The sequence below is a fragment of the Eptatretus burgeri genome, chromosome 15 (genome assembly GCF_056783735.1).
Source record: "Eptatretus burgeri isolate ZD-2024b chromosome 15, Ebu_testis_v1, whole genome shotgun sequence".
NCBI lineage: Eukaryota > Metazoa > Chordata > Myxini > Myxiniformes > Myxinidae > Eptatretus > Eptatretus burgeri.
The window spans coordinates 44349034-44359363 of NC_140975.1; the positions used below are offsets into that span (position 1 = coordinate 44349034).

The 10330-nt window shown below is 46.0% G+C and overlaps 1 protein-coding gene across 2 annotated transcripts in view; it reads right to left on the minus strand.

Moving 5' to 3' along the window:
* LOC147012075 (caskin-1-like) overlaps positions 1–10330 on the minus strand; it is a 274888-nt gene that overhangs the window by 263828 nt on the left and 730 nt on the right. The window contains exon 1 of one of the 2 annotated variants that reach the window (XM_085858229.1): positions 8610–8728. The exons of the other annotated variant lie outside the window; for it this stretch is intronic. The gene's annotated coding sequence lies outside the window, so the exon portion shown is untranslated. Of the gene's footprint in view, positions 1–8609; positions 8729–10330 lie in introns of those variants that run through there. 2 annotated transcript variants of the gene reach the window in all.

Consider the following 10330-nt stretch of genomic DNA (forward strand, 5'->3'; position numbering starts at 1 on the left):
ATTCTTCCATTTTGTATCCAAAAACATTATACAATATACAAGTTCTTGAGGTTTATGATCAAACACCTGAACAAATAAGTAATTTCAAGCTCTCAGCAGTCACGAGGGGTAAATCCAGAACAAAGACAGTTGAGGACTTGTTGAATGACAGAAAAATTTCCAACCAGTTAAACACATTCAACACACTGGTTAGTAAAATATGCTTGTACATGTTCTACAGGCATCTCACAACATTTGAAGTGGAATTAAGAATTGAATAAACAAACCACCAGCGGGCAACTTGGCTTAACCATGCAATTATCGCTAATTATCGCAATGCCAGGTGCCCAGGTGACGCCTACCTTTCGGGCGCATCTTTACGTGCACACATCAAAAGGTGCGTTAACGAATTTCCCAGATGGTCAAACACGACTTTGTAAAGCTTTCATAGCTTAGGTTTGACACCGTCACAGATTGTATTCTCCAAAGTCATTGTAGCCGATTTTTTTTAATCCAAAACAGTAGGCCATTGTATGCCGGTACCAAGGAAAGATGATAAATTCCTGCCACAATTTATGGGGATCACTGCATCAACGACGAAGTCGCACATCACCCCTGATGAAGCAGCCAACAGACAGGATTAATAAATTAATCCCAGTGTCATGTGCATTTGCTCGGTAATCTGCGTCATTCTTCATGGTCAGATCCAATTGCAATGATAATAATCAAAGAAGGTAACCGAACAGCCAACCCAGAGGTAAGCTATTTACTGCTCCCAATTTGAAAATTGCTGGCAATTTATCAAACGTGAAACATTCCTCCGAAAAAAATAAAGGTCAAAATAGGAAATCGGACTGACACGAAATCAAGTGATGTACCGAGTGGTTAAGCCTCCAAAGTATCGGGGATCAGACGGAGTGGCTCTGGGTCATCAACCGAGCACCAGCAGGCTTGCGGAGGGCACAGGTGGGAGCAGCAAGGCCAGACCGATTTACCTTTCGTGGTTGCAGGCTAACGTTGACTGGTAATTTTATCATCATTGACACTTTCAATAATCACAGTCATCGCTGGATATAAAAGCATGGTGGACAGCTCATGCTACTCCTGCCAAATGTTTGTAAAACAGCTCCAGATGGCTGAGCGGAATTGCCACCTTTTAGCTGTTGAAAATATTATTAACTTACCCTGCAATTTGTTTGTTTGTTTGTTTAAGATGCGACAAAATAAGTCCACTCTTGTAGTCTTGTTTTGATGTGAGAATTTCTTTCGGTAATTCGTAAATAATTGTCAGATGTAAGCGTTTTGGGATTTGGTTTTGGGCTTCATTGTATTCGAGTTAGTATATCAACGAAAGGGCTGGCAAGATAGCCTGGGCCTGAGACGTATGCACACTCATCTTTGAGCTGTCTAGCCTGGACCTCGAATCTCGACCCAACTGGAAACTGTCACCCTGGTTTTTCGCATGCAGGTCGAGGCATCAATGTGTGCACTTGTCTATGGGGTGGACGTTAATCTGGGCGCACCGTCCCGCCTGCATTGGTTTTTGGACGTTAGAAATCCCAGTGTCTTTCGCAAAGAGTAGGTGAGCTGTCGCCAGGACCAGGAACAAATTACAAATTCTTGCCTTGAGTGACTGCTGGGAAGACAATGGCAAACCACTCAGTGTAATCCTTGACAAGAAAATGCTTCGGCAGCACAAACGCTCTATCTTGAGGAAGGTACGACGATGATTAAAAACATCTGCTAATTAAAATAAACATTGTTATTACATGGGGTTCTCTCCATGTTGCTAAACACGACATGAAAAGTTTTCCTCTCTACTCAAAACCACTCAGTGGTGTGGTGGTTAGAGCGTCTGCTCTGAGTCTGGGAGGCCAGTGGTTTGAACCCCAGCCAAGTCATACCAAAAGCTTTTTAAAAGGATAGAGAACGGACAAACAACCAGAGGTTGGCAACAATTGCACAGGCTTCATCTGCCTAATAGCCTCCTCCTGCATTGAAGTTACATATTATAAGGGAACGTATATTATAACAAACAAGTTTAAAAAAATAACTAATGCGGAAAATACTTCATCATACATGGGGCTTCCATCTCAATTATCCTTCCATTTCAATTCCCGTCACAAAATGTATTTGACGTTGCATTTGTTGATGACACCTTGGACTTGTATATCCTTATCCTGAAACATGTTTAGCTGTTCTGGGTACACTCCCATCCCTGAATGCACAGCTTACCTTTACCTACCGACTTGTAATGCTCAGCAGCAACATTGCCATGTGTTCCCACAGTGGGGTTTCAAGGAAAGCAAGCTCAATGCAACTTAATCAAAAATGCCTGGTGTTCCACGTGGCTTGAAGTCTCATGGTGAGGACAGCGAATAATGACTTTGAAGTCACATCTCTGACTTTAAAAAAATTTAAATCCCAGTTTGCAATGCATGGTTGTGTTCCATCAATCGTTCTTTTTTCCAACTTCAGTGCCAATTCACCCCATCGACTTAAATCTACCTCCTCCGAACTCCTCACTTGGTAGCCCCTCTCCTTACCCCTCCCATCTTGCCCCTCATCCTACCTCTGATCTTGGCACCTCTTCACTGTCTTCTGTTTCAGTATCAGCTACTCATCTGTTGTCCCAAAGTGTGTGGTGGTCTAACATCTGTGAGCTCCATTCCAACGCAACAGATATCTCACTCTCTCAATCAGTACACTCATCACCACAAACATGCTCCTTCCTTCTTCTCAGGACACCTCCCACACTTCCCAACCCCTCAAATCTTGTACCTCCCCCTACCTGCTCCCTTCTTCACCATACCTCGACCAAGTCTCATCCTTCCCCTCTCCCATCGCCCTCTTGCACCTTGGCCATGCCTGCTCTTTTCGTCTCCGCTCCCTCTCAAAACAACCTTCACACTCTTCCCCCTCCAAGCTTCCCTCTCACCTTTCTCAAAAACTCCCCTCACCCTTCTCCCTCAACTCTCCCCTCTCAGCCTTCTCCCTCCAATCTTCCCTCTCACTCCCCTTTCGCAAAATTGCCCCCCTCAAATCCACAAAGCTACCTCCTCCCCCCTTTCTCTTCCATCTCATCACTCCACCTCCTCCAATCTTCAACTGCCCTCTGCCCCCTCTCTTATAACTCCCCACTGTACCTCAACCCATCACCACCGAGCCTTTTCTCCTCCTCGTCCGGCTCTCTCCCCAAGCAATCCTGCAATCCCCCACACTCTTTCAACAACTCTCCTTACCCACCCCCACCCCTCCTCCCTTGTCCTACCCTCACCTCCCTCTTCATTAACAGTGTGGCCCTCAAATATCTGGGGCCTTCGCTAAAATCTTACAGATCTTTCCATACAGGTTGCCACTGACAAACCAGACGTAATCTGCTCAACAGAAACTTTCCTCCCTCAAGACGTCTCTGACTCCCAACGATCTCAACCCTGGTTACTCCCTCCTCCGATATGACAGACCTGAGCCTCGTCCTGGCGGCGGAGTTGCTCTCTTCATCAAAGACTCTATTCCTCACTCACCATGCACTGCCCTCACTCCCCCACACCCCCAGGAATACCTCTGGCTACGGCTTCCCCTCCACTCCCACCTCATGTTTATATGTGTACTGTACCGTCCACCAAACAGTGATGACTCCATCTACACCTCACTATCCGAAAACATGGACCATCTTCTATCCTCTCATCTGAACTCTCTCTTCCTCATATGTGGAGACTTCAATTGTCATCATAACAGTTGGCTGGGTGTGGGTACCTCTCTCACCTGTCATGGCACTTCAACAAAATACTTCTGTGACTCATTGGGACTGACTCAATCTGCCAACTTCCCAACCTGGATCTCAACCAACGGTACCCCTTCTCTTCTGGATCTGATTTTGACCAATTTCCCTGAAAATATCTGCTGTTCTTCCTCAGATCCAATCGGTTCATCTGACCACATGCTTGTCAAAGTGAACATCTCTCTGGCTGTTATCAGAGAACCACCTCACCGCCGTCGAGTCTGGCATTTCACTCAGGCTGACTCGCAGGGTCTCCAAGCAGCCATCAAACTTCGAGACTGGTCTCCTATCACTACTTTCACCAACATCAACTCATCCTGGGAATTCTTTCAAAGAAACTTGCTCTCCCTCATGCACAGATTTATCCCCTCTCGTGTTCAGTTGTCCTACCCTTCCTCCCACCCATGGTTCACTGAAGCTTGTGGCGAGGCAGTTGTCCTGAAACAACTTGGCTTTACCACATGAAAGGCAAATCCAATTGAAGGCAATCTCAGTTCCTTCCACAAAGCTCGGAACAAGTGTGTATCTACCCTCAGGAGAGGAAGAAAACAATATTTTTCTCATCTCAACTCTGATCTCTCAAACCTGTCTCCCTCCTGCAAATCCTGGTGGCATCCAGTTACTCTGCCACCGAAGGTGAAGGAAGTTATGTTTTCACCCCTTTTCTGTCCGTTTGTTACTTGCAAAATGGAAGATTTTTCAAGTATATTTGTAAGTCGATTTTGTTATTCTGTCTGATTGTCTGTTTGTCACCTGCAGGTCACAATTTTAAACCGATCTTCATGAAACTTCACCACACGGTAGAGTTTGTCATAAGGAAGAAGCCTATTGTCTTTGAAGTCAAAAGGTCAACATAGGCCCAAGGTCAATAAGGTAGGTGGGATTTCTAAATTCCTCAATTTTCATCGGACTTACTTGAAATTTGAAGAGGATTTATATTTCATATCACCGAATTCAACCATCCAATGATTTTTGAGGTCAACACAGGCCAAAGGTCAGCAACTTAGGTGAGATTTTTAAAAACCTCAATTTTCATCCGATTGAGTTGAAATTTGAAGAGGATTTATATTTCATATCACTGAATTCAACAAACCAATAATTTTTGAGGTCAACAGAGGCCCAAGGTCAACAACTAAGGAGGGATTTCTAAAATCCTCAATTTTCATCTCATTGACTTGAAATTTGAAGAGGATTTGCACGTCAGTTCACTGAATTCAACCACCAATTATTTTTGAGGTCAAATTTGTTTCATGGATTTTGCAAGTATCGTGTTCTGCATGACATCTTCTTCTTGTTTGTTTGTTTTTTGGTCTGTTTGTTTGTCTGTTTGTTTGTGTACAGGATATCTCAAAAAGTTGTGGACGATCCGGATGAAATTTTGTGGACCGGTTCGGTGTGTGACAAGGACGAACTGATTAGATTTTGGTGAAGATCCGGATCCGACTACTCGAATTTTAAAAGTCATTCTTCACCATTGACACAAAGGGCTAAACCGATAAATACACGATATCTCAAAACGTTGTAAACGGATTCTGATGAAACTTGGTAGACAGGTATGGTGTGTGACCACAACGACTTGATTAGATTTGGGTGAAGATCTGAATCCGAAACAGACTACTAGAAATTTTTAAGTGATTTTCACCATTGAGAGATAGGGCTCAGAAACAACATGCAGCATTATATTTCAAAAATATATTGGGCAAGATATGTTCTCGTGGATTAGGCATTATGGGGCGGAGGGATGTGCTTTACCGAGTACCCTTCTAGTCAAGTCTGTTTCTGGTGTATGCTTCTCCTCCATCCCCAACCTTCAAATGGCTGCACAGCTGACACTGCACGTGAAAAGCCTGAAAGCCTAAACTCCGTGTCTGCTTCTAAATCTTGTGTCCCAAAGTCATCACATTCTGTACCCACCTTACCCAGTCACACCCAACTGTTCCTGGACTCCGTGTCCTTTTCTCCTGACAAGGTGGAGAGCTTGCTGTCAAACCTCGACTCAGATTCTGCGACCGGTCCAGACGGCATCAGCCCCCGTGTCCGAAAAACCTGCTCTTGCTCACCCTCTCTCTGTTCTATTCAACCTCTCATTTGCTCAAGTTCATCTGCCATCTGCTTGGAAATCAGCAAACATTACCGCTCTACATAAAAAAGTTGCAAAACAGATCCCTGCAACTACAGACCAATCAGCCTTCTCCCAATCATCAGCAAGGTTACAGGATCCATCATTGCTTCAGATATTAAATCCTTCCTCTTCTCCAATGGCTTGATTTTCGATCATCAATTTGGTTTCAGACAACGTCACTCTAGCCTGGATATGCTGCTTCTGATCTCCAAACAATGGATGGAGATCCTCAATGCCAGACATGAAATCAGAGCCATCTCCTTAGACATATCATGTGCTTTCAATATGGTCTGGCACCCTGCCCTGCCCACCACACTCTCTTCCTATGGTATGCAAGGACATCTCCACTCATGGCACGCAGACTTCCTCTCCTGTCGCAGTCAACGTGTGGCCCTAAATGGAGATCTCACATCCACTCTTCCTGTCCAGGCTGGAGTTCCTCAAGGTAGCGTTCTGGGCCCTGTTCTTTTTCTGGTTTTCATCAATGATCTCTCCGACTCTCTGGAAAATCCTCAATATCTCTTTGCTGATGACTCCACCCTCTGCCGTACCATCTGTCATCCCTCAGATCGGCAAACAGCAGCTTCTTCACTCTCTGCAGATCGGGATAACATCAGAAAACTGGTCCAACATGTGGAACATGTCTTTCAATCCTGACAAATCACACACTCTCACTATGTCTCCCCGAAAGGACCATCTGGAACCCCCCCTCCCCCCGCTCCGTCATCCACCTTCTCAACAATCCTTTTGAAGAAGTCCCTTCATTCAAGCTTCCAGGTATCACTATCTGCCATGATCTTTCCTGGGAAAGCCACATTTCAAACCTGGCCTCCAATGTCAGTTGTCGACTGGGCATCCTCCGTCGTGCAAAGTCCTTCCTTGGCACACCTGAGCTCCTGACCACATACAAAGCTTTCATCTGCAGCCTGATGGAGTACTGTTCTCCCCATCTGGGCTGGTGCTCCCGCCTCTCACCTTTCTCGGCTTCACGCTGTGGAAACCAAGGCATTTAGGATCATTGGCATCTCCCACGATTAGGCTGAGTCTTTGAATCTCTCACTCTCTCACCACAGGCAGGTCAGTGGTCTTTCTGTCTCTTACCGTCTCTTCTCCGGCCTGCCCCCCCCGCTCTGTCTGCGATATGTCCACCCGTATTTCCACAGGGTGCTCAAGGTCCGCCAGCAACCCCCTTCTGGTAAAACTATCAAAATCAAGAATCACTGCTCACCTTCAGTCTTTCATTCCTGTTTTTTTCCCCACCTTTGTAACAAACTCCCACACTCTCTTCAATCCCACTCTTCCCTCCAGGTCTTCAAAAACAGCTGTTCACCACCATCTCATATCTTCCCCCGTCCAAAACCATGATCTTTTCTACCCCCGCTAATCCACCCCAAACCCGCCTCCTTCAAATTCCCTGCTTTCCTTCATGAAAGTCTCTGCCGTGTGAGGACCTGAACATCCCTGTGGTGTCCATCTTGTTTACCCCGTGTGTCCCACCCCAACCCTATCCCTTCCACAGATCTTCTCATGTCTCTGTTCCACACTGGTTTTTCCTTCCCTCTCCCACCCCTCTTGTCTCCTGCAAATCTTGTTGTACGTTCTGTGTTAGCTCGCATGTGAGCCTAAACAGTGTATAGAAAAAAGAAGCACAAAGAGCATGCTGTGCACATCAAAAAATGTCCATGATAATTTTAATTTTGTGACCCTCTTTAATGTCTTTGCATGAGACAAACAGTTAACGGGGATTCTGGAGGTCTTGTACAGTATGTCCGATTTTCAAAAGTAAAATGGTTAGCAACTAAGCTCTGGAAATCCATTGACCAGCACAGGCTTCCATTCCTTCAATGATACTTCAAGCAAAAGTATGAAGAAGTCAGATTACAGGTCGAATTTGTATGACAAAACCTAAGGTGCAACTATGTACGGGTACGGGGTTCACAGGATAGCTTAGACTTTAGAGGTATGCGCACTAATCTTTGAGAGGTCTTGCCCATGTTCAAATCTCAACATAGCTCTCAAGTGTCATCCTGATGCTCCGCATGCTGGGCGATGCATCGATGTGTGTGCCATCCATTGTAGGGACGTCAAGCTCGAGGACTCGACTGCCAGCACTGGTTGTTGGTAGGCATCAAATATCCCACAGTGTCTTTCATGAAGTGTAGTGGCGTTATCGCCAGCACACTGAACAAATCGTATACAGTAAATTCGAACCTCATGCCAGGCCAGCCGATTCGTAAAAGGCAGGCCAAAGAACGTTCGCTCGGTTGACTCCACAAGAAGATGGAAATAATCATGGCCATGACAAGAGAAGAGGAGGAAGATCTGTCTGCAGGCAGAGATCCATAATAGGGCAATTTTCCAAACATTGTTCCTTTGCGTTGGAGTGGAAGGTAGGAAAAACAGTAAATTTCAGAGTGGATCGCTGAACAGCCTCAAAAGACTTCCTCAAGCCAGATTTCCCCCTTAGCACCACCAACCTGGGGAATGCGGCTCCCGTTTACCCGCGAAAGGTGACTAGGGCTTTTAAGAAATGTCTCTGCTTGGCTCCATAAATTCCATATAGAGTGAACATACTTACCCTTGGGTGCAAGGGGGGAGTCGATTTGTCATTTGTCCACTAAATGAGTTGATAATTTACTGGAATCCCACCCAAAAACTGGTCAACCCCGATACTTTCACCCAACGATGTGCAGCTTTGACCAATAGTTCTCAACTGGCAAAACTCACTGAAACATCGGTGGTCTTGGACAAGGAAACCGGACTACACCGAGCAGATACGTAAGCCCGTGCATGCAATCAATCCACTGCACACAGCCCGTCCACAGCATGGGGCATGCCTTATGTGGAAATGAGGAGCCTCGCTTCAATCACACCTGCAACGTAGAATGATTTCCAACTGAACAGGAAGAGACCTTACAGGGTTTTACTCCGGGGAGTGCAAGTTCACAATGTCCATCATAAAAATGATTCTGCAGGTATATTACTGCTGGTAAGGAGAATTGTGCATTGGGTAATGGTGCTCGGGACTGCAGACCCGCTTGATGAAGCAGACGCAAGGACAACGGGCATTCCGAGACATCGTTACAATAGTCTAACCCACAATGTTACTCCAACAAAAATAATGGTTTCTCAACAATGCGGCAATGGAGAGGATTGATACCTGGAGGCGAGGATAAATGCACAAGTGGGCTTGGGATGCTCGGGAATACGAGGAGAAGATTTATAACGGATGGGTGGAGGCGGGGAGAGGAGGGGGGATGTGTAAGGGTTTGGAACAGGGACGTTTGTCATCAAAAGGAGGCTGGAGCGAATTGATGGAGGTAAGGTCAGGTCACTGGCGATGGAGACAGGTGCATGACGATGGAGATAAATGGATGCAGATGCAGACAAAGAAAGGCAGATGCAGAGAGATGGAATGGAGAGGAAGCCGGTGACAGGTGGATGTGTTTTGTGAAAGAGACAAGTGGATGGACATGGAAATGGAGACAGGAAGATGGAGGTGGAAATTGAAGCGAGAGATGGGTATGCAGGGGAGATGAAGATGAAGACTGCTGGATGGTGAGTGATATAGTTGGATAGAAACGACGAATGAGAGGGTTTATGTGAGACATAGACAGGAGGATAAAGAACGAGGCAAGGCAGATGTGTGCAGATCGGGTGAATGAAGATGGAGGCGAGGCAGAGATGTATGCAGATATTGAAAGGCTAATTACAGAGACAGATAAAGGCATGCAGTTTGGGTTCAGAAGGTAAAAAGCACACAATGACCCTGCAAAGGTTGTGCACACCACCTTTGGAAACCTCCGATGGGTCAGATACACGTCAAGACTCTCACTCTCACTCTCACTCTCACTCTCACTCTCACTCTCACTCTCACTCTCACTCTCACTCTCACTCTCACTCTCACTCTCACTCTCACTCTCACTCTCTCTCTCTCTCTCTCACTCTCACTCTCACACTCTCACTCTCACTCTCACACTCTCACTCTCACACTCTCTCTCACACTCTCTCTCTCTCACTCTCACTCTCACTCTCACTCTCACTCTCTCTCTCACTCTCTCTCTCACTCTCACTCTCTCTCTCTCGAGCTTGTCATCTCCCTCACGTGTAAAACCAAAAAAAACAAAAACAAAAACAACACGTGTGCACGCACGAGACCTTGTCAGCGGCTCGGCGGCTCACAGGACCCAATGTTACAAAGCTCGACAAATGAGATAAATATGAAAAATGAACATGCGGTGGAGGGATTCTAACAAAATAGAGACAGATTTATATAGACTGCAAAACGTGATGATGGGGTGGGGGGGAATCACATTGGGCAGCATCCACATGCACGTACAAGTTCACAATATCCCCCCTCCCGCCCACCACCGCCATACACACACCTCCCCCCACCTCGCCACTGCCGCACATACCTCCACCCCCCTCACCACCAACACCACACATGC